The sequence below is a fragment of the Balaenoptera physalus genome (assembly GCF_965194825.1).
Source record: "Balaenoptera physalus genome assembly, chromosome: 20".
NCBI lineage: Eukaryota > Metazoa > Chordata > Mammalia > Artiodactyla > Balaenopteridae > Balaenoptera > Balaenoptera physalus.
The window spans coordinates 16,778,704-16,801,784 of record NC_138901.1 but is presented as its reverse complement, the minus strand read 5'-3'; the positions used below and the strand labels follow the sequence as shown (position 1 = coordinate 16,801,784).

Below are 23,081 nucleotides of genomic sequence, written 5' to 3'. Positions count from 1 at the left end.
AAAGAACTGTGAGGTGAGAGTCTGGAAAACCAGATTCCAACACCAGCCCTTGGGTAGGTCTCTACGCTCTTTAAGCCTCAGTTCTCCTCTGTAAAATGAGGGGGTTGGACTAAAGATCTCAAGGCCCCTTCCAGCTCTGGCACGTCAGGGTTCAGGGCCGATTTTCTGGGCAGAGATTTCTCACTTCCAGGTAGAGGTCCTCTCCTAGAGCCCAGGGGCTGCTTGGACACTATAGTGGGATGAGGGGGACACAGAAGGATGCCAGGGTCATGGGCATCACTAACCCCCACAGGCTGAAAGCCTGATTTACAAGAATGGGGGGACCCGGAAATATAGAGGGTTTAGCTCAAGGGGGTATTTGTGTGTTTGGTTGTTGTTGTACCTCAGAGATTTGCAGGCACCAGGCAGAGTAGCAGTGGCTTAGTCTGTTTGGGCTGCTATAACAAAGATACTACATTCTTTTTTTTTTTTTTTTTTTTTAAATAAGCTGAATGGAGCTGGGGGACAGAGGACCCCAGGCCCTGATTTTTTTTTTAATTAATTAATTAATTTATTTGTTTATTTTTGGCTGTGTTGGGTCTTCGTTTCTGCGCGAGGGCTTTCTCTAGTTGCAGCAAGCGAGGACCACTCTTCATCGTGTTGCGCGGGCCTCTCACTATCGCGGCCTCTCTTGTTGCAGAGCACAGGCTCCAGACGCACAGGCTCAGTAGTTGTGGCTCACGGGCCCAGTTGCTCCGCGGCATGTGGGATCTTCCCAGACCAGGGCTCGAACCCGTGTCCCCTGCATTGGCAGGCAGATTCTCAACCACTGCGCCACCAGGGAAGCCCAGATACTACATTCTGGGTGACTTAAACAACAAACATTTATTTCTCAGTTTTGGAGGCTGGGAAGTCCAGGATCAAGTTACCAGAAAATTCTGTGTCACAGACGATGGTCTTCTTGCTGTGTCCTCACTTGGTGGAAGGAGTGAGGGAGCTCTCTGAGGTCTCTTTGATAGGGGCACTAATCCCATTCATGAGGGTTCCACCCTCATGACCTAATCACCTCCTAGAGGCCCCACCTCCTAATACCACCACATTGGGGATTCGGTTTCAACACATGAATTTTGGGGGGAGGACGCAAACATTCAGCCTACAGCAAGCAGACTCTGGCATTAGTATTTTGGAGACTGTGGCTTGTCTTGTGATGTCCCTTAGCCCCTGGAGCACGTAGGGTTGCTGGAAGCCCTTTCTGGTTCCTAAGCACTTCCACAGGCGGCCTGTGTCTTCGGGCAATTCCAAGGCTCCCCTTTCTTGTACCAAATAAGTTTTCACCATTTCCTGCCCTGTCTTCCCTGCTTCCCTTCCACCCTGGGCTGGTTTGGTTTCAGGGTCTGCTTCTCAGCGCTCCACATGTTGGCCGGAAAGCCCAGCCCTGGCGCTCTGAGGCATCTCATCCAGCTGGCTGTCCCCAGCTCTCAGGACCCATTCCAAGCCCTCCCAGGAATCCTTTGCCTCAGCCTGGCTGATTGGTGCAGATTAATGGAGCTGTGCTGACCTGGTTACTGAGGGCACTAAATCTCCACTGCGAAAGTCAGACACAGCAGAAGCTTTCTCAGATCCCCGTCTGCATACCATCAGTCTTCATAATGAAGGTGCCTGATTGCAGGCTGGGTTTTAGGAGGGCGGAAGCAGAGGGACAAGGACGGGGAGAGGGGAGATTTGTCGCCGAGCTTTGCCTGTTATGATTCTGCCCGCAAAGAGCAATGTCCTCGGGCTCCTCCTCCAACATTCAAAACCTGTCAGAAAACCCCTAAACCAAAACCACAACGATGATGGCATGTTGGAACATCCCGAATTCAGAAAAAAAGATGGGAGGAAAAGTGGATGTTGAGAGTATCCATACTCACCTCCCAGAAAAATCTCTCCCCCCAGCTAACCTCCTCTCTTCTGTAATTTAGACCATGAAGGGGCTCTGATTTCTGCTGTGTCCCCTGAGCCTAGCGCAGTGCCTGGCATGTCATAGATGTTCAATAAATAGCATTGAATAAATGGATTTCTAGCCCTAGGATTACACTGAGATTTCTTGGTCATAAACCAATTCAGAAGTGGCTGACGGCATCATCTCTTCATTCAATGAGCATTTGTTAGGCAGCTCCAGGTTCCTGACACTGTGCCAGGTGTTGAGGACTGGGGTGACTAGACAATAAACCATTCAACAATAGCAGTAAGCTCCCATTCTGCACCAAGCCCTGTGCGGGGTTCTGGACATAGAGAGGTGAGCAGGACAGATATCCCCACCTCCACGGAGCTCAAATGTCCCCCTCCACAGGAGACAGACAATAAGTAAGTACATAATTAATAAACAAGATGATTCTAGATTGTGTAGGTGCTGTAAAGGAAATCTATAAGTGTTGTGATGGAGAGCAGCTGGACAGGGGCAACCTAGGGACGGGCTCTCTAGGACCTGAATACTGAGGAGAAACAGCCAGGAAAGAGCATAGCAAGTGCAAAGGCCCTGGGCTGGAAACAGCTCAGTGGGTTTGCGGAACAGAAAGGAGGGCAGCACAGTAGGAGTGCAGGACTGAGGGGACAGCAGGGCAAGATGAGGTTGGGCAAGTCATTGCTCTCCAGTGGGAGAGGCAGACAAGCAAACACTCAGAATGGTAAATGTGGCAATGGAGGGGGGAATGTAGAGAGAAGCCCTGAACGCAGCCCGGAGGAGACAACATTGGCACCAAGTCTTGGGGCTTCACCTCCCAAATCTCTCTCCAGTCCAGCGTGGCCTTCCATCCTTCTGTCATCATGGACCTTGCTCCGAATCCCTCCCTTTGCTTGCCGGGAGCAGGGTACTCTGGAGTGGTGTCAGCTGCACCCTGCTCCAGCCCAGCGGAACATCCTCTGAATGATTTCCCTGCGCTGAAGCTCCGCCCAGTCTCTTCCACTGCCGCAGAAAACTGCTGGAGTTACCTGGGGCGAGCCAGTTTGGCAGATGTACTGCATGGCGTGATATCGCCAGCATGGCGAGTCTCTTCCTTTCATCTCCCTGTTCTCCCTGGAGGTTTTACTATCATTGAGCCTAGCATCTAGCAAATAGCTCCTTTTATCTGGCTGGCTTTCAACTTGAGACATCCTCTCCAGGGGCCTTTGCTTGGTAACAGCACTCTTTGGAACTACCGTCCTCAGGGTAGGGTATGCCAGGTGCTTGAGTAATGATAATAATAATAATAATAATAAATGATGTAATAAGAACTGTATCATCAGCTCCCCACTTATTAGGGTCTGGGCATGCCAAGCACGCTGCTAAATACTTCACATGCATCACTTCATGTAATTCTCACTACCACCTTATAAGGCAGGTGTTGGTATGAGGCTCAGAGAGGTTAAGTAACTTGATCAGGTAGCACCGCCAACAAGAGCTGGACTTGACATTAGACCTAAGGGAGGTCCAGTTCCGCAAACACTTCCTATTGGTTCCCAGCTCCAAGCTGGCTGCATCGGAATCATCAGGGGAGCTTGCTGGAACTTAAGATTTCTGGTCCCTCATCCTCAGAAATTCTGATTCTGTAGGTTCAGAGTAGGGCTCAGGAATCTGGTTTTATTCGTTGGTGGTTGTTTTTTTTTTTTAATTTTTTTTTAAGTACATTTTTTTAAAATTAATTAATTAATTAATTAATTTTTGGCTGTGTTGGGTCTTCGCTTCTGTGCGAGGGCTTTCTCTAGTTGTGGCAAGTGGGGGCCACTCTTCATCGCGGTGCGCGGGCCTCTCACTATCGCGGCCTCTCTTGTTGCGGAGCACAGGCTCCAGATGCGCAGGCTCAGTAATTGTGACTCACGGGCCCAGTTGCTCCGCGGCATGTGGGATCCTCCCAGACCAGGGCTCGAACCCGTGTCCCCTGCATTGGCAGGCGGATTCTCAACCACTGCGCCACCAGGGAAGCCCCCGTTGGTGTTTTGTTTTTTTTTTTTTAAGCAGGTTCCCTCAGGAGATTCAGATACAAGGCCAGGTGTATACAGGTACACCTCCTGTAGGTGTCCGCTTAATCTTCTTAATCTTCATGAGTAGAAGGCAGAGAGAGGAAGTGGGTTGGGGGAGGGGGGTGTCCCTGAGGGGCACATCTGACTCCGCGGCCCCCAGCTGTCCTTTCTCCAGTCAAGAGCCAGAAACCAAACCCTTCTCAAGCTCACCTCTTTCTCCCGCAGTGAGGAACAGTAGGGAAAACACTGTTGAGAACAGACTGAATAGAAGGGCTTTCAGGGAACACAGGAGGGACTTGGGGAAGGGTATCTAAAGCTGGGAGCCAGGCGGGTAAAAGGCATGAGAGAAGGTGGTGAGGTGATCTGTGGGGTCACTGGTCTACCATAGTGATGGTAGACCAGCATGTCTTTTCAATCACCGAACACATTTTTTTTTTTTTAATAAATTTGATCGGAAATAGCTTCTTAAAGGCCTAGTTTTTTTTTTGTTTTTTTTTTAAAGACACCAATTGTACTTGAACATTTGTTACTTTTATTTATTTATTTATTTATTTATTTATTTATTTATTTTTGGCTGTGTTGGGTCTTCGTTTCTGTGCGAGGGCTTTCTCTAGTTGCGGCGAGCGGGGGCCACTCTTCATCGCGGTGCGCAGGCCTCTCACTATCGCGGCCTCTCTTGTTGCGGAGCACAGGCTCCAGAGGCGCAGGGTCAGTAGTTGTGGCTCACGGGCCTAGTTGCTCCGTGGCATGTGGGATCTTCCCAGACCAGGGCTCGAACCCGTGTCCCCTGCATTAGCAGGCAGACTCTCAACCACTGTGCCACCAGGGAAGCCCACCGAACACATTTTTTTAATAGTTTTTTTTTTTTTTGTCGCGTGTGCGCGGCACGCGGGGTCTTGGTTCCCCAACCAGGGATCAAACCCACGCCCCCTGCTGCAGAAGCTCAGAGTCTTAACCACTGGATCTCCAGGGAAGTCCCTGAACAAACTTTTATTAAGCTGCAGTATGAACTAATACTGCCCTGCAAAGGTGTCGTAGGGCAGAAAGGAGCATAAATACTGTCCTTGCCCCGACCTCCATCCCAGCACCTAGCATTCTTTTCGGCCCATATTGATCTTCCTAGACAATTTTGTCACGAGAATAAAGATCTTCAATTCTAGTGGGAGGGCAAGTGCAACATCAGGAATAGCAGAAATGACTATTGGGACTAGATAAAATTAAGTGTTAACACATGTGACAGCATGGATGGACCTTGGGGACACTATGCTAAGTGAAATAAGCCAGTCACAAAGACAAATACTGTATGATTCACACTCACAAGGTACTTAGAGTAGTCAAATTCACAGAGACAGAAAGTAGAACGGTGGTTACCAGGTGCTGGGGTGGGGGAGGGAGAATGGAGAGTTGTTTAATGGGTACAGAGTACCAGTTCTGCAAGATGAAAAAAGTTCTGGAGGTTGATTGTATAACAATGTGAATGTACTTAACACTACTAAACTGTACACTTAAACATGGTTAAAGTGGTAAATTTCATGTTATGTGTATTCTACCCCTTAAAACAATTTTCAAAAATTTTTATATAAAAATAGTTGTGCTACATTGTGTGTGGGGATGGTAGAGATTGTTAGTTTCCCTCCAATATCCATTCACCCCTTTTCTTTTTCTTTTTGGCTGCAGCACGCAGCTTGCGGGTCTTAGTTCCCTGACCAAGGATTGAACCCAGGCCCCAGCAGTGAAAGAACCAAGTCCTAACTGCTGGACAGCCAAGGAATTCCCCATTCTCCCCTTTCCTAATGGAAAGAAATTTTAGGGACTTTCCTGGTGGCGCAGTGGTTGAGAATCCGCCTGCCAATGCAGGGGACACCAATTCGAGCCCTGGTCCGGGAAGATCCCACATGGCGCGGAGCAACTAGGCCCGTGAGCCACAACTACTGAGCCCACGTGCCACAACTACTGAAGCCCATGCACCTAGAGCCTGTGCTCCACAACAAGAGAAGCCACCTCAATGAGAAGCCCGTGCACCACAACAAAGAGTAGCCCCTGCTCTCCACAACTAGAGAAAGCCCGTGTGCAGCAATGAAGACCCAACGCAGCCAAAACTAAAAATTAATTAGTTAATTAATTTTTTTAAAAAAATGAAATTTTATCTGGGTGCAAGGTCACCCAGAATAAATATTACATTTCCCAACATCCTTTGCAGGCAGGTGTGGTCATGTGGCTAAGTTCTGGCCAATGGATATAAGTGGAAGGGTCCTTTGGGAGCCTCTTGGACTTCTTTAAGAGATTGCATCAGTGCATCCTTTACCCCACCTCTTTGTCCCTTCCTCCACTGGCTGCCAGGAGCATGGGGGCTGCCATATTGGAGCATGAAGTTGGGAGTCATGAGCTCATGGAGGCCACACCTGGTAAAGCGATAGGGTGTGAGGCCCTGGAATGGAAACAGCATATCAACCCGGATCTATCAGCATCGACTTCTGCATGAGAAATAGACTTTCATCTCCTTCAAGCCACTGCTATTTTTTTTTTTTTTTTTTTGTCATTTGTACTCAAACTTCATCCTAATAAAGAGAAGGGTAGAATGAAAGATGGTGGGAACAGAAAGGACCACGAGGGTTAGAACATTCAAGGAAGGCTGTATGGGTGAGGTTGGACCTGAGCTTTCCTGTTGGATAACGAACGGGCTGCAAGATGAGTAAGGCCTGGTCCATGAGTAGTGGAGGGAACGGACATTTATACCTTATCTATAGTCAGGGCCACTGCAATCAGCTGACATTCGAGGAACACTTGCCATGTGTCAGGTCAGATGCATGAACCTTTATATTTAATCTTCACAACAGTCCTATGGTGTCAGTACTGTTATTATTATCTCCGTTTTTTCAGGGGGAAACAGCTGGTGGAGGTTAGGCGGCTCATGAAGGCTGTACGGAGCAGTGGCAGAGCGGGGGTGGTGACCCAGGCGGTTTGATCCTTAACCACGTAACTAGGCAGAGTAGAAAGGAACTCAACAGAAGGAGGATTCATGGTCATTTGTAGGGATTTGGAAAGCTCTGTGCAGGTGGTGACTTTTTTTCTGAGCCTTGAACGGGGCATGGTGGGGAGGGGCACTCTAGACTGTGGACACAGCAGAGGCAGTGGCGTGGCAGGGAGCTGGTGAGGCTGATCCAAGAGGGGTGCAGTGGGAGACGAGGCTGGAAAAGGGCTCCAACTCCACACAAAGGGCTGGAAGGAAGCCGTCTCACGGGCCTGAGAGTGTTCCCAGCAGAAAGGCTTGAATTATAGAAGACTTGGACCTGGGATGATGGGTCTTCCCATGATTATTTTTAAAAAACCAAATTTGGGACTTCCCTGGTGGTCCAGTGGTCAAGACTCCATGCTCCCAGGGCAGGGGACCCAGGTTCGATCCCTGGTCAGGGAACTAGATCCCGCATACCACAACTAAGTGCCCACATGCTGCAGCTAAGACCCGGCGAGCAAAATAAATAAATAAATAATTTAAATTTTTATTACATGGGACTGAGTGAACTGATGAGGATGATTATAATTTTTGTGACTTTCTGTTTGAATTAAAAAAAAAAAATCCCACAGGGACTCAGAGGCAAAGAATATACAAATCAATTTTCACTGCAAAGTAAAGGAGCTGTTACAGTGGAGGATTACTGGACTGAATGTCAGTATTATGACATAGTATGAGTGTGTTTCGTGTTTGGTAATTGCAATCATTGTTGCTTTTGTTGTGGTCATCCATTTACAATGCTTGGTGTCAGTCGATTTATCTCTTGTAAAAATAAAAAAAAAATTAAAAAAAACAAAAGAAAGAGAGCTAAGAAATAGGTTAAAAAGTCAAAAAAAAATTTTTTTAAAAGCCTAATTTTTCTTGAGAAGAAAGAACTGGAAAGGTGCAACGGGGAGTAAAACATGTGAATTCCTGTCTGGATAATTAGTACTCGATGGCTTGATTCGCATGGCAGGCAGAGGAACTGGGAAAGGCTTTTTTAAAAGAAGAATTGAAAACCGCTTACAAATGTCCATGGGTAGTTCCAGACCATGGATTCTGAAAACTAAAGTATTTCCAGAGAGGCTAAGGGAGGGGCCGGAATTAATTTAAGCAGAGATTGATAATAGTTTGTTTGACAGAAGGCACCCATCTGTACTCAGGGGTTGGGGGTACTTTAAATCTTGCTCCAAATGAGATTTTATTTTAAATTTAAGGGGCAAAAGAAAGGAGTTTGATAAGTATTTGTATCATTGTTTTAATGTTGCTGCTTTATGAAAAAAATCTAATTACAGATAGAAATGTGTGAGTTGTGGTAGCCCCTGAGGAATAAACCACCCCTCTGACTTATGCGCTTTGGGCGTGTCTACTTGATTTGGGGAATGGTGGCCAAAGGGAAATTAACCAGCCCCTCCAGGGCACAGTCTCGCCTCGCCAATGCCACGCCCATATCAGGAAGAGAAAATGGGTAGGATGGGGGGTGGGGAAAGAGAGTTTGAGTGAGGGAGGCATCCGATTGGGGAGAAGCCTGCCCTGCAGATGGGTGGGAACCAACAGCCCCTCCCCCCACCCCGCCAGTGGGAGAAACTTTAGGTTCTGCAAAGTGCTTTTATTTTCTGTGATCACAACATTTTTGTGGAGTAGGAAGAGCGTCCACAAAGCGGCATTATCCTCGTTTTGCAGATAACGTGAATCCCAGAGAAGTGATGTGGTTCCTCCAGGTGGTGCAGGAATGACCCCCAACGTCAGGGAGAGGCATGTGGGTGCAGGTGTCTGAGCAGAGGACTCGTGACTGACAGGAGTGGTGTCTGATCCAGCCCCATCTGGATTGTGGGAGGGAAGGGATCAGGCAGGGACTGAAGTCTGGGGCAGCTTCCTCATCCCAGTGTCTTTCTCATGCCCTTCACCCGCCCTGGGCACCCTCCTGCACCCAGTGGACAGACCACCCCTTTCCTCCAGGGGACTGTGCCCGACTGCCCATGCAGAACCGTTATATCACACCATCTGCAACCAAGCTCCCTGTCTCCACATGCATCGTTCTCATTTTTCTTTTTTAAAATATCAGAATGAAATTTTATTTTAAAAAAATCAATACCCATGACATAACCCGCGGCAGATAAATCAGAGAAGCTTACGTTTCACGGTCTGAGTGCCTTTTGCAAGGATTCCCCAGTGTCCCTTCCACTCCCTTGGCCAGAAACCTTTCTGTCATGGGGTCTCCGAAGAAGCCAGCCTCACCCTCTGGTCTGGCCAGCAGCTTTGCTCAGCAAACTTTTCTCTCCTCTCATTATACCTCTGTTCCCCAACCTGGCTGATTCCCCCCAGCCCCAGGCAGGCCAGCCTCCTACAGACTCGCGCCCCTCAGCCTCAGTTCACCAGCCCCTCCAGCAGTCCCGCCCATCACTTCCTTCAACACCTGCTGCCGTGTCACCTCCTCCAAGAAGCAGGCACTTTGGAGTCAACAGCCTCTGGTCTCCTCTCACTCCTGTGTGATCTTGGGTCCACCGCATAACCTCTCTGAACCTCAGGACCTCAGTTACCTCAAGGGTAAAATTGTGGATACCGGTACCTCTTTCATGGCATTTTTGAGCTAAGAAAATTACCTAGGGTATGTAACAGCCCTTAGCACGTGCTCAGCACTAGTAAGCTCTCAGTAACGCTTGATTCCTTTCTCTGGGCCTATCTGCGCCCTGCTCCTTCATCCCACCTCTCTGGGCACTTGAATGCCAGAGAGTTTATCCTGGGAACAAGCATCCTACCCCTTTCCCCTCGGTTTGGTGCATCCACGGTGGTGGGCATCGAGCTCCCCTCTAGATGGTCAGAGGTGGAATTCTGTCATGAGCACTCAGTGCATGCCCTAGGGAGATGGGACCAGAAAGGCAGAGGAAGGAAAGGAGGGAGAAGGGAAGGGAAAGAAGGAAGGGGGAAAGGGAAAAGAAAGGAATAGAGGGAGGAGAAAGAAAGGATTCCTTCCTTTCCTCCCTAGGAGCAGGGAGGAAAGGAAGGAATCCTTTATCAGCAATAGATGTCTGGTGAATCCCACAGTGACTGGTACAGAACAGGGGCTTGAGGCACTTTGAATTGGATGGGTAGATGGATATGGTTAGATGGAGGGAAAGAAGAGAAGGAGGGAGGAGGGAGGCGGGAGGGAGGTGGGAGGGAGGTGGGAAGGAGGGAAGGAACAGGGAAGGAGAGAATGTGGCGTTAGTCTGTGTTCCCCTGGTCTGGACCCCCCTTCCTGTCCAGCTCTCCTCTCCCTTGAGGCAAGATGGGGCTTCCAGGTAAGAGACCTTCGCTCCAGAGGCCCTATGCTGCCTAGTAGAATCAGAAATGCCCCACGGCCAGGTGCAGCAAGGGGCCAGGGACAGCAGAAGCAGCTGCCAGACACAGGCAGGCTGGATATGGGCACCTGGCTGGTGAAAGACGCTTTCGCCTTCCTCCTCGGCTTTCCAACTAGCCTGCAGCTCTCTATCCTGGGGCCCTACTGAGGGGCAGGCCTGTTTAGCATGCATGGGGCCTCCTGCCTGGCTGTAGGTGGGGAGGGAAGCAGGACAAGAGCCCTCTGGAGATTACTGGGTTTGTAAAGGCCTGTCTGGATGGACGGATAGTCAGCTGCAGTATCTGCATGGCAGGCAGGGGGCTGGGAGCCAGCCCAGGCCTCCGTGGAGCTGCCAGAGTCCCGCTCACCTGGAAATCTCCAGGAGAACACTTTCCCAACTGGATTCCATGGAACTCTTCAAGATGAGGAGAGGCAGGAAGGGAAATCCTTAGTCTCTAGCCCCTCCCTAGACATTCACAATGAAGTGAGTACAGTAAAGGGTCTGAGGAGTCCCATAGCAAGGGAACTGTTTAATTTGAACTCTTTGCTTCCCAAACCTTTTCCATCATGGAAACATTTTTTTTCCCCCCTGCGGGCACTTAATTTACATCTTGAAGATACTAGAGTTTGTAGGATGCAGTTTGGAAATGCTGAGGTGGCCTGGGGAATAGAATTTTGGCACTGGGCTTACTGAAAGGATCATTGAGGTCCTTCTGGAAAACTCCTACCTATCCATTGAAACCCAGTTCAGATGCCCTCGGGTTCTCTGTGGTGTTTCTCTACTCCCCGCTCAGGGAGAATTAACCAGTATGTGCCCCACGATGCTCACATACCACTTTACTCTGTTCCTTTTGTGTGGAGTTGGTTGGAGTTGGTTGGTTTTCAATCTTGCTGGACAGAAAGCTCCTTGAGGGCAGGAACCACATGTTGCTCGATTTTGGTTCCCTCCTACCTGGCACGTCATAGGTGCTCAATGCACATTTCTCAGTGGAATTTAGTCCAGCACCCTTGTTTTACGAAGAAGTAAGCTGAGATCTAAGGAGGAGCCAGGGCTTGGCCTGTCTTCACCAGCTGGACTTGGCAGGGTATGGGGGTGCTGACCAGGCTTCCAGGTTCCCCTGAACCTGCCTGTCTCCATCCTTGACCCTGAGCCAGTTGTCATGAGTGCTGGGTTTTCTCTACTGCATTTCTGTTCACAGTCAAGCAGGAAAAGGACTCAGGTAGGAGAAGCCGTAGCTAATACATCCACTTGATTCAGCAAATGTCAGGGTGGTCATTTCTGTTCCCACCTTAACACCCCATTAATGTCACCGGTGACTGTAGGTCTGGTTTAAGGGCTAATACCCCTGACCATGGTCCTGGCCTGAGCCTGGTGGGTAGAGGATTGTGCTTCCTCTTATCCTTTTGTGTATGAGGCTAACTTAATGTCCTGGCAGGGAGAGTAGCCATCAGTTAAATAAGCTGAGCGAGGGCACAGCATCCTGAAAGCAGGTGAGAGGTTGCCGCAGAGCAGATCATCAGCACCTCACTGGGCAGGTGGCAGGGCCTGGCCTCTCTAGTGTCCCCTTCTCCACCATCTTCTTCAGGGGCCTCAGGTGGGGTGGGGGGGCTGGAGCTGTCTTCCAGCCTGGTGGGGACAGGGTTGGGAGAGCCGGGGTAGGGAGCAGGGAGAGAAGGGAAAAGGGTCCTGGTGCCCTGAGAGCTGATGCCACCTCCTAGATCCAGCCCTGCCCACCTACTGCAGCGGGCTGACTTCTGGCCTTTATGTTTGTGTCCTCAGCATATGGCCTTGTCCCTCCGTGGGGTTCACAAGCAGGGTGTAGGTTCCAGGCGATGAAGGCAGAATCTTATCTTGGACCAATTAAATAATTATGGAGTGGGTACTTTTTGTACTGATGCCTGGAGGTGGGAGCGGGGCACAACGGAAGTGCCAGAGGTAGTTTCCTTTTAAGGAGCTTAGCGTCGAGTTACCCCAGACATGCCTCTGGACCTTTTCTAGGGCTCAGCAGCTGGGAGGGATCCTGCAAGGGCAGATGATCAGGTGTCAGCCTGGGGTAGGGCAGCAGGATGGGGTGAGGGGAGGGGTATCAAGGGAAAGAGGACTGGACTTCCAGAATAGCCATGTGCCTTTGGTGAAGGAGTAGGGCAACAGGACACCCATGTCTCTGGAGGAATCTTACCCTCACACCCCCACTAGGATAACTCTGAGGCACGCATCCCACACAGGCTCCCCAGGTTCCTCAGTGGGATTAAGCTCCAGTCGCCACAGGGGTTACTTGCTCAGCTTCCTTCCCTTCCATCTCACTTCCCCACTCCCCTACTAGAGCTTCCTGAGATCACTCCCCAAATAAACTACCTGCTCTAAATCCTCAGCCCAGGGTCTGCCTCTGGGAAAACCCACCCTAAGACAGTGTAAATTTTGCAATCTATCTGGAGGATGATTTGGCAATACTCAAAATTATACATTTGGCAAGTATCAAAATTATAAATGCACATGTTCATGGGCCATGGACATGAAATTTATCCTGTAGATATACTCTTATAAATGCCAAAAGATGTATGAACAAGGTTATTTTTTGGCAGCACTGCTGATAAGAGCCAGAGATGAGAAACATCTAAATATCCATCACTGGGGACAAGATAAGTAGATCACGGTTCATCTAACACATGGAATACTATGCAGCCATAAAAAGGAATGAATGGGGACACTCTTTATGGGCTGATTTAGAACAATCTCCAAGATAAATTAAGTGGAAGAAAGCAAGGTACAGAAAATCATGTTTGTATGAAACAAAATCATGTTTGAAACAAAAAGAATATACAGCCATAATTGCTTGTTTATGTAGCTAGACAGGCGATCTCTGTCAGGAAACTGATAACCGTGGAGCCTCTGGAAAGAGGAATTAGGAGGCTGAGAGCAGGGAAGGGAGGGAAATTTTCAGGCTATATCCTGCACCTTTTGATTTCTGCATCATGTGCAAGTTCTGTGGAAGCTATTAAAATATATATATATATACACACATACAACTTAAAAATAATTGTAAGGAATAATCATATACCTGGATGCCTGATCACAGAGTTTTGCTATAATGATCAACCCAATTTTAGCTCGTCTCAGGAAAGTTGAACCCATGGCCAGTGGCGTTCAACCTTCCTTTTCTCATTTAGCTTTCCCATAAGGTGGTTCTGCATCATTAGTCCACGTTTCTAAATAAGGAAAGTAGGCCTGATCCAGTCTTCCCCCAAGATGCTGGGAGTCCAAGCCGCCCTTCCCCTACCCCTTACCTGGGATGACAGAAGCTTCCTAAATCTTCCTGTCACAGGGAAGCTTGCAGCCCTTCCTTTATTGAGCTATTTGAAATGCAGATTGCTCTCTTTGGAGAGGATGAGGAGAGGCAGGGGGCTAGATAAAACGACTTCTCCACATGGGCTCCTTGTGGGCAGGCGCCATGTTCTATTTCTATATTCCAGAGGCTTGGTGCAGCACTTGGCACATTTGTTGAGTGGATGGATGGATGGATGGATGGATGGATGTCTTTTTGCCCCAGAATTCCAGGTATAGAGGAACAAAGGGGAAAAGGACCCCCTCCTTCCAGCTCCTAGGATCCTAGGTCAGTAAGCAGAGCTCTGGAGTTGAAAACATTCTGCTTAAAATTCCAGTTTTGCTCCTCTGGCTGCCATGTGACCTTAGGTTAGTCTCTTCACCTGAGCCTCAGTTTCCTTATCTATGCAATGTGCAGTGGACACAGAGTCCTCCTCTGCAGAGGATTAAATAAGATTCTGTCCAGGTGCCCCCAGTGTGCCTGGCACAGAGTGGCCTCTGCTAGGTGTTTGCTCTCCACCCCGCCCCCCTCATTTCGGCAGAACAAGCAGCACCAAGGCCAGACATTGTTGCCTCTCCCTGCATCAATCACTCTCATGTCAAGGGGGTCCTCCTTCTCTCTAACTGACCCATCCTACTATAACCCAAGTCTGCAGCCTCCTGTACTGTGGTCCATGGGCAAGACGGAAAGCTGTCAGCATGGTCCCTACAGGAGGCTTTTCCAGATCTGAAGGCACAAAGAAAGTCAAGGTTGAGTCTTGTTGACTGTGGGCGCAGCAGCCCCAGCCCCTCCTGCTTGGCCCGTCTGTTTTAACTTCTCTACTTCCTCCTGGGCTCAAGGACTCTTCGTGCAAGGTCAGCTGAGGATTGCCCAGGGTTCCAGGGCACAGCACCTGCCCCTTCTCCATCCCACTCCCTTCCCCTCCACCCAAGGAATCGACAAATAGCTCAGATTCCCAGAGCTAGGAGATTGAACCCGGGCATGGAGCTGACGAGTTGCATTTTACAATAAATCTCCGCAATTAGACCCTTGCAAACATCTTCACTGTCGCTTCCCTGATATACGGCAGGGAATGAGCTTAATGTCCTTGGCAACCAATTCTTGGACTAAAAATAGTTAGCTTGTGGGTTCACCTTTCCTTGTTTAACATCCTATCTCTGCTGGGGCCACGGAGGGAGTGAGACTGGGGTCTGGGTCCTTCCCTGGAGCTGGGCCGGGTGTCAAGGGTTAACCCAGCTTTAACTAATGTGACTGCCAAGGAATTAGCCAGCAGGGCAGGGGCGGGGCCGCCTTCTCTGAGGGAGGGGAGCCAGGCTGTGCTGTTTTATTTTAAGTGTGCAGGCTTTCTGAGTAGGCAGCTACCTTCCCAGAGGACTCGTTAGTTGGCCTTCTGAAATACCACCTCTTCCTCCACCCTCACACTCCCACGCACCCCCCAGCAGACACCACCATTCAGTGGACCAAGAATGGGTTCTAACCCACTGTGTCACCTTGGCCTGGTCCCTTCTCTCTGGTTTGCTGTTTCCTCATTTGCAGAAGGAGGGATTAAATGAATCCATCTGTTTATGTACTGGATTTTCAGATATCGTGGACTCGCAGTTTCCAGTATTTTGTCCCATATGTCCTCACAAACATCAAGGTTCCTGAAATGCCAACACCTCAGTGTGCAAACTCCCTCAGGGACCATCAGGCAGATGGTACTAATTTTTCCCCTGGAGGGAGAAAAAAAAAAACAACTTTAACATTACCTTTAAAGTCCTGTCCAGAGCTAAAAATTCTAAAATCCTTCTGTCTTAGAGCCACTTGCCAACAGTAAAACACCAACTATCCCCATAAAACAGCTTGTTCATGAAGTCTTATCAGTCAGTCACATCTTAGTATAAATCAGTCTATAAAGTCATTTCCTGGAAGAGGAGGAGGAGCATGGAGTCTTGGGGTCCCTCATGGGGCTGTTAGGATACTGAAAGCCTCACCTGGCTCCCCACCACCCACTATGAGAAGCCCTCATGTGGAAGCCAGGGGCCTCCACCAGCTGTGGCCCCAGCCCACCTGTCTAACCTCAGGACCTCCCAGTCACGCTCTGCTCCAGGGTCACTGGACTACTGGTCTACTCCAGGGAGTAGACCAAGCACAGTCCCACCACTGGGCCTTTGTTCACAATGGTTCCTCTACCTGGAATGCCATTTCCCCTTCTCCCCTCTGTCCCCACACCACATTTCTCGGTTGTTGGAAACCCTACCCATTTTTGAAAGTACAAATGCCTTTTGTGACGGCATTCCCTGTCCCATGGTGAAAATGAGTCCCTCAGGGTCGCTCTTCTACAGGCATTTGGAACCCTGCAGTATTAGAGACAGAAGAGCCTTAGGGACCATCTACACCAGCATTTCCCAAAGTACTTCGACTGTGACCCGTTATAAGAAATCCACTCCGTGTTGTGACCCAACACACACATAAAACATACATAAGTGCACATATGCACACAATGAATACAGGTATACACTCAACTATAGACACATGTAAACACACACAGATACAAAATACACACATGTACACATACCCATGTCTTTTTTTTCTTTTTTGGTTGCATTGGGTATTCGTTGCTGCATGCAGACTCTCTCTAGTCGTGGCGAGCAGGGGCTACTCTTTGTTGCAGTGCGCGGGCTTTTCATTGCAGTGGCTTCTCTTGTTTCAGAGCGTGGGCTCTAGGGCGCGCCGGCTTCGGTAGTTGCGGCTCGCAGGCTCTAGAGCGCAGGCTCAGTAGTTGTGGCGCGCAGGCTTTGTTGCTCTGCAGCATGTGGGATCTTCCCGGACCAGGGATCGAACCTGTGTCCCCTGCATTGGCAGGCAGATTCTTAACCACTGCGCCACCAGGGAAGTCCCCTCATTTCTTTATGTACTACTTATCTCTACTATGTGCAATGCTCTGATTCTGATATAGTTGCTTTCCTTTTTTTTTTTTTTTGAATGCTGGTTCTGACTCACTAAATTTATTTCACCATCTTGTAATGGATTGCAAAACTACAGTTTAGAAAATGCCGACCTAGTTGAACTCCTTATTTTACAAATAGAATTACCAAAGTCCAGAGAGAGGAAGGGACTAGCTCGAGGTCACAGAGCTGGCTGGCGGCAAGACCCAGACCAGACTGCAGTTCTGTTGGCTTCAAAGGGGCGACCTCTCCTCTCACGCAGGTTGCAGCTGCTCCTGCAAGATTATAAATCCAGGAGGAAGAGGGCGGTGTCCCCAGCCCCCCCAGCCCCTCCCCCTGTAAAGGTCTCGTCCATAGCAGGTGCCTAATAAAGGGCTGCATTGGAATAATGATGAGAAAGTGTTTGGGAAGTCAACGACGGCCCTGCTGGAGCGAGGGGTTAATAAATGCAGCAGCCTCGGCTTGGAGACCAGGTCAGCTTTAGCTCATTAGTGAGGCTGGGCTTTCCCAGGGTTTCGGAATGCTGAAATTCGCGGGGGGAGCAGAAATCCCGCTGCTGAGTTGGGGTGGAGGCGGGGAAGCGAGGAGGGAAGGATGGAAGAGGGGTGGCGCCCCGTGGGGAGGGGAGGTTGGAGGGACGGTGGGCGGGGGCGCGGTGTCAGGGCGCGAGCGAGCGGGGCTGAGGCTCATTGAAAATCTGAACAAGCTCCAGAGAGAATGGAACTCAGTCTCCTTCTGCCTCGTCTCCTCCTGTCATTCTGGGAGAAGTGGCTCAGCTCAGAAGGTCGGAGTGGCGAGGCAGGGATATGGAGGGGGAGAGATGAGAGAAGGCGAAGACGCAGAAATGAGCAATTTGGACACAGTTAATATCAGAGGCGACGCTGCTCAGGGAGCCACTTGAGGCTTCCCACAGCCCCTTCCCCCTCCACTGCCACCCACACTCCACCCCCCACCCCAGAGCTCAGCCACCCTGGGAACGGAGGTGCCAGTGGCTCATCCACCCACCAGAGCGCCCCCCTCCCCAAGTCCGTGGGCCTCGTGGGAAATCAGAGCGGGGGGCTGGGCAGCCTGGGAGGGACGAACACTCATTCACTGACCACATGAGCCACGTTCTCGGCCTGAGATAGACTTGGAGTCTGCGAGCAGAGCCCTCAGGAGTCATCCGGGCCCACCTCCTGTGTACCTACACCCCTGTGTACCTGTGATCAGCACAGGATAGAAAAGGAGACAAGTAGGGTGACCTGGCAGGAGCAGGGGCCTGGCCGCTGGTTTATTCATTCATTTGACAAGTATCTAGAGTTCCTGCTGTGTGCTGGGCCCAGGGCTAGGTGCGCTGGAGTGGACTTGTCAACAAGGCATAGAGCCGAGGGTGGAGCAGGGAATGCAGACTCTGGGCAGGGGTGTTTTGAGTGGCCAGGGGAAGACCCAAGAGCTGGCCTGGGGTACTGGTGAAGGCTTCCTAGAGGGGGTAAGGTTTAAGGTAAAATTTCCAGAGTCCAGATGAGGAGTTGACGTGTGACAGGTGGTCTGGGGAGTGCCTCATGTCTGCGGTTTGGTGGGGTCTCCTCAGCCCTGTGTCTCAGCCTCAACTTTGCAGCCCTGGGAACTTTGTTATTTTAGCTGCCTCCAGTGGGACAGAGCTCAGTGGGACTGACTCACAATAAACAAACCTTCCAGAGACTGAGTCATACATCAAAATGCCAGTTTGTTTTTCTGTAATGGAAGTATATTTGGCAAACTAAGCCTCACTGGCAGCCTACTTTAGGACTAGAGACCCATAGTGTGAGTCTCAATGCTACATCACACCAACTAAGGAACTTGGGCAAACCTGTAATCCTCTGTGAGTCTTGGTCTCCTCATCTGAAAATAGGGATAATCATGGCTACTTAGGGTTGTGGTGAGGATTAAGTGAGCTATTGCATGTAAAAGTGCCTCATTTCTCTGTAAGAATATCTATACATGGGTTAGTGATTTCTTAAATTTGTATTTATCTTTTTTTTTTTTTTTTAATTTTATAGCTACTTTATTTATTTATTTATTTTTATTTTTGGCTGTGCCGGGTCTTCGGTTCGTGCGAGGGCTTTCTCCAGTTGCGGCAAGCGGGGGCCACTCTTCATCGCGGTGCGGGGACCGCTCTTCATCGCGGTGCGCGGGCCTCTCACTATCGCGGCCCCTCCCGTTGCGGGGCACAGGCTCCAGACGCGCAGGCTCAGTAGTTGTGGCTCACGGGCCCAGCCGCTCCGCGGCACGTGGGATCCTCCCAGACCAGGGCTCGAACCCGTGTCCCCTGCATTAGCAGGCAGACTCTCAACCACTGCGCCACCAGGGAAGCCCCTGTATTTATCTTTTAATAGATGGTGAACGCACATGGTACAAAAGTCCAAAGGTACCAATGGATTTAAACTGACAAATGAGTCTCCTCCCTGCTCCCCACCCCTGCCTCAATCCTCAGCTACCCAGTTCCCCTCATTGGAAACAAAACAAATAATTATCATGACTTAAAAAAAAAAATTTTTTAAGTCAAAAAAATTATGACTTTTTTTCAAAAAGATTTTTGTTATATTATAAAAGTAACTCATGGGTTTAAAAATAATCCAGAGAGAACACAAGGGAATACAATGAATACTTTTTCTTTCTCCCAAGCCACCCAAGCTCACACCCCAGAAGTAACTATGGTCGATCGTCTTGTGTTCCTTTAAAGGATAACAATTATTGCTTGTTCCCAATGCACCTTTCAAGGGAGGGTCTGCACAGGAGAGGTTACAAATGAGAACGTGCTGGATTAGTCAGGAGGTGGGCAGAGGTGGTAGGAAGTTCTCAGGAGACATTTCTGTCAATTTAGGGCCGTGGAATGAATTGCCTTTCTCCACTCCGGGGAGATTTGTCATCCATCCACCCACCCACTCACCTACCTACCCACCCATCCTTCCAACCCTTACCAGCTGGACCCTCTGCTAGGTGCCGTGGGGAATACAAGGATGAATGAGTGAAGTATGCTCTCCTCTCTTGCATCATCAGTGGGACAAAATCCATGGACTTATACAAGTCTGAAAGGGACAGGAGTGGTACCTTAATATACCACCTGCCACCACTACCCTTTCATAAACAAGGAAACTAAGATCCAGAGAAGAAATGTGACTTGCCCAAAATCACACAGCAAGTAAATGGCTGGGCCAATGCTGAGAGGCAAGTCTGGGGACACAACTCTATGTAAGATGGGAACTGATGGAGGAGAGAAGTGGGCCTGGAGTGGCAGTCCAGGAGAGAGTCTAGCTGTCCTAGAGAGGGTCAGGGCACTCCAGGCAGCCAGCAGAGCTTGAGGAAAAGTGCCAAAGCAGGGAGCTTGGCAGTGTCCAGGATTCATTCTGGCTCCCTCAGGATGTTTACGGGGGAGGACCCAGAGCAAGGCGGGGATGGTAGGTTGGGCAGGGATTCCTTGTCCAGCGAGAGGGGCTCATCCTTGGGAATTCAGCAGCCATGGGCCCAGACCCCTAGAGCACCTCTGCAGTTGTGTGGTGCATAGCTGTCTTTCTCAGCACAGCTGGAGAGGAATGGGCAAAGCCTGGCCTTGCTGCCCTTTGTCCTGGACCCCTCCACCTCTTGCCCTCCCCTGCCCCATGACAATATCCTTCCAGTGAGGTTTGGGGAGACCCTCAGTTCTCCTCCTGACACCTCTACCAACCACACCTCCAGCTGGATGCCCTCCGCTGGGGTCTCTGCTCGTTTGTTTTGGGTTGTCTCACATCCCTCCTTCACCCTTTGCCCTCTCGGTCCAGTCAGACCCCCTGGGGAGGCCTCACCATCCCTCCAGTTCACTAGGGTTACATGCAGAAAAAGACTCATTGTGCAAGCACATTTGCAAACTCAGCTTCTGAGCAGCCTGCCTCGATCAAGGACTTAGCAGGGCAATGAATGGCCCACCTGAATCTAGATAAACGAGAAGGGTTTGTTAAAGGGACTGTTTACAACAATTTGCACAAAATGGGGAAACCACAGGGTTTCCTGTAGTTAGCCACATGCAGTATCTTGGGGGACAGGGGAAGGTTACCAGAACCCTGAAGGAGAGTCATGGAGAGAGGCTGCCATGAGAGCTTGGGGACCCTCAGTCAAGGGACATAGCTAGCCCATGGCCTCCCCACAGGGAGAGAGCTGGTGGGTTAAATACCCCAACTCACGCTCCTCCCTTCCGCTCATCTTCAGCTGGGGCTTCCTATTGGCTAAATCCAACTGGAAGTGGGAGGGTGAGGGAGCCCATTGGTGCACTTCACACCAATCAGCCCTGGAGTGCACAGCAGGTAGGGAAAGGCGGAGGGTGGGTGTAGAGGGGCGATTGGGAGATCCCTTGCACAGCCACCATGGCCTCCTTCATCTCTGACACTCCTGCTCCTCCTCTGTGCCCTCCCGAGTCCTACCAGGCTCTGTTTCCTGTGAATGGATCACCTACCTGTCTCACAGGCAATTTCCCCTCTTTCTACCATCTTCTGCCTCATGACTCAGGAGCCCTGTGTGCTTCTTTCCCACGTGGCCTGCTGGTAGGACCCAATAACTTCAGCCTTTATCACCCCTTTCCCCTGACCACATCGGGATGGAAACATCTGGCCAGCCTCAGGCCAGTCCTCTCACGCAGTAGGGACTCGGGAAGGAGCGAGCGTGAGAGCTTCTTCCGGAACAAGCGGCTGCTGTGTGTGCAGTGGGCTGAGCCCTGGTCAGCACTTCTTTGGCTCAGGCATGACTGGAGGTGCTGGCTCCCACCCAGCTGAGCCTCTGGGGCTTGGCCAGGTGGCAGCCAGCAAAGCTGAAGTTGGTTCTGAGCCACAGGCCTGGCTTTGGAAATCAGGCAACGAGTGGCCCACGGAGGCTGCATACCATAGACACCGCAGGGCAGGGGTGGCATGGCCCGGCCCCCAGCTCAGCTGTGGCTCACTAAACCTAGGCCTCAGGTCTCCCTGAGTCTTACAGGGGCTGTGGGGCATCAGCTGGGCCTGAGGAAGGCTGTGTGGTACAGTGCAGAGCACAGGAGGCTGAGAGGCAGGAGGCTGGGCTCGGTCCAGCTCTGCCCCGACACAGCTGGTCTTGGAAAAATTTCTTCTCTCCTGGGCAGAACCCTTTTCCCAAAATGAGATCTCCCATAGAACTCCAGTATATAAAACTGGTTCAAACAAAAGTGCAGCCTCAGAGCCCCCTAGCCAGTCTCCTTGCCATCACTTTCTCCCCCCACCCCATCTCCAGCATCAGTCCCTGGAGCATCTTTTTAAAATCTTGGAGTTGCACAGAAAATGATTTGGAAACCCTGGCCAATATGCTCCCTGAGAGGTCTCAGACAGCTCTCACGTGCTGTGAATCTTTAAATACATAAAAATAGGCAAGGACTTCCCTGGTAGTCCAGTGGTTAAGGATCCGCCTGCCAATGCAGGGGACACGGGTTCAAACCCTGGTCCGGGAAGATCCCACATGCCGCGGAGCAACTAAGCCCGTGTGCCACAGTTACTGAGCCTACGCTCTGGAGCCTGCGAGCCACAACTACTGAGCCCACATGCCACAACTACTGAAACCCGCACGCCTGGAGCCCGTGCTCCGCAACAAGAGAAGCCACCGCGATGAGAAGCCCACGCACCACAACGAAGAGTAGCCCCCGCTCTCTGTAACTAGGGAAAGCCTGCATGCAGCAATGAAGACCCAACACAGCCAAAAATAAATAAAAACTAACTAAATAAATTTATATAAAAAAATAGACAAAATTTTACCATAACCTCCCATGTGCCCATCACCCAGATTCAATAATTAACAACTCATGGCCATCCTTGTTTCATCACTATCCCCACCTGCTTTCTCCCTTCCTGTATTACTTCAAAGCAAATCCCAGACATCATGTCATTTCACCTGTAACTATTTCAGTCTGTGTCTCTAAAAGATTAGGACTCATTTTAAGTATATAACCACAATGCCATTATCACACTTTAAAATATCTAATCAGAATTCATATTTCCAGTTGTTTATTCATAGGGTTTTTGTTTGTTTATAGTTTGTTAGAATCAGGGTCCAAATGAGGTCCACATAATTGCAGTTGGTTGATAGGTCTCTCTTTGTCTTGTTCTATGAATTGTAAGTGGCCAGTGAAAGTCAGGGTGGTCAGTTTTTGTGGGCTTCTCTGGGGGCAGTGAAGACATTCCCAGAAAACTTGAGGGAGAATCTGTTCAGTCCTGAGCCTCTAAGGGAAGAGGCGGGAAAGAGTGAAAAGGCCAGACTGAGGTTCAGTTCTGTGGTTTCCCACCAAGAAGCTGTAACTATCTGTTTGCAGGGGGTGGGGGGCCGGTGAGGTCAAACCCCAGAAGAGGGGGTGCCTCACCAGTGGTGTGAAGGACCCAGAAGAATATGGATGCCTACAGAGTCTTCTGCCCTGGAGGCAGGAGCCTGGGGTCTAATCCACTCGTAAAACTGACCATTAACTGAAAACATCTCCTTTAGCATCTCCTGAGACACAGGACTTTGCCAGAGGCTGAGACTGCTGAGATGAATGGGGAAAGTCTGCCCTCCAGGAACTCATAGCTCTTCAGGGAAACAGA

The 23,081-nt window shown here is 50.0% G+C and overlaps 1 long non-coding RNA gene across 1 annotated transcript in view; it reads right to left on the bottom strand.

Annotated features, from left to right (window-relative positions):
• Window positions 1-525: 525 nt before the first annotated feature.
• The window catches only part of LOC309651002, a 172,937-nt gene continuing 150,381 nt past the window's right edge, over window positions 526-23,081 (bottom strand). The window contains exon 2 of the long non-coding RNA XR_014257885.1: window positions 526-5,910. This is a non-coding gene — a long non-coding RNA (uncharacterized lncRNA). The remainder of the gene's footprint in view (window positions 5,911-23,081) is intronic.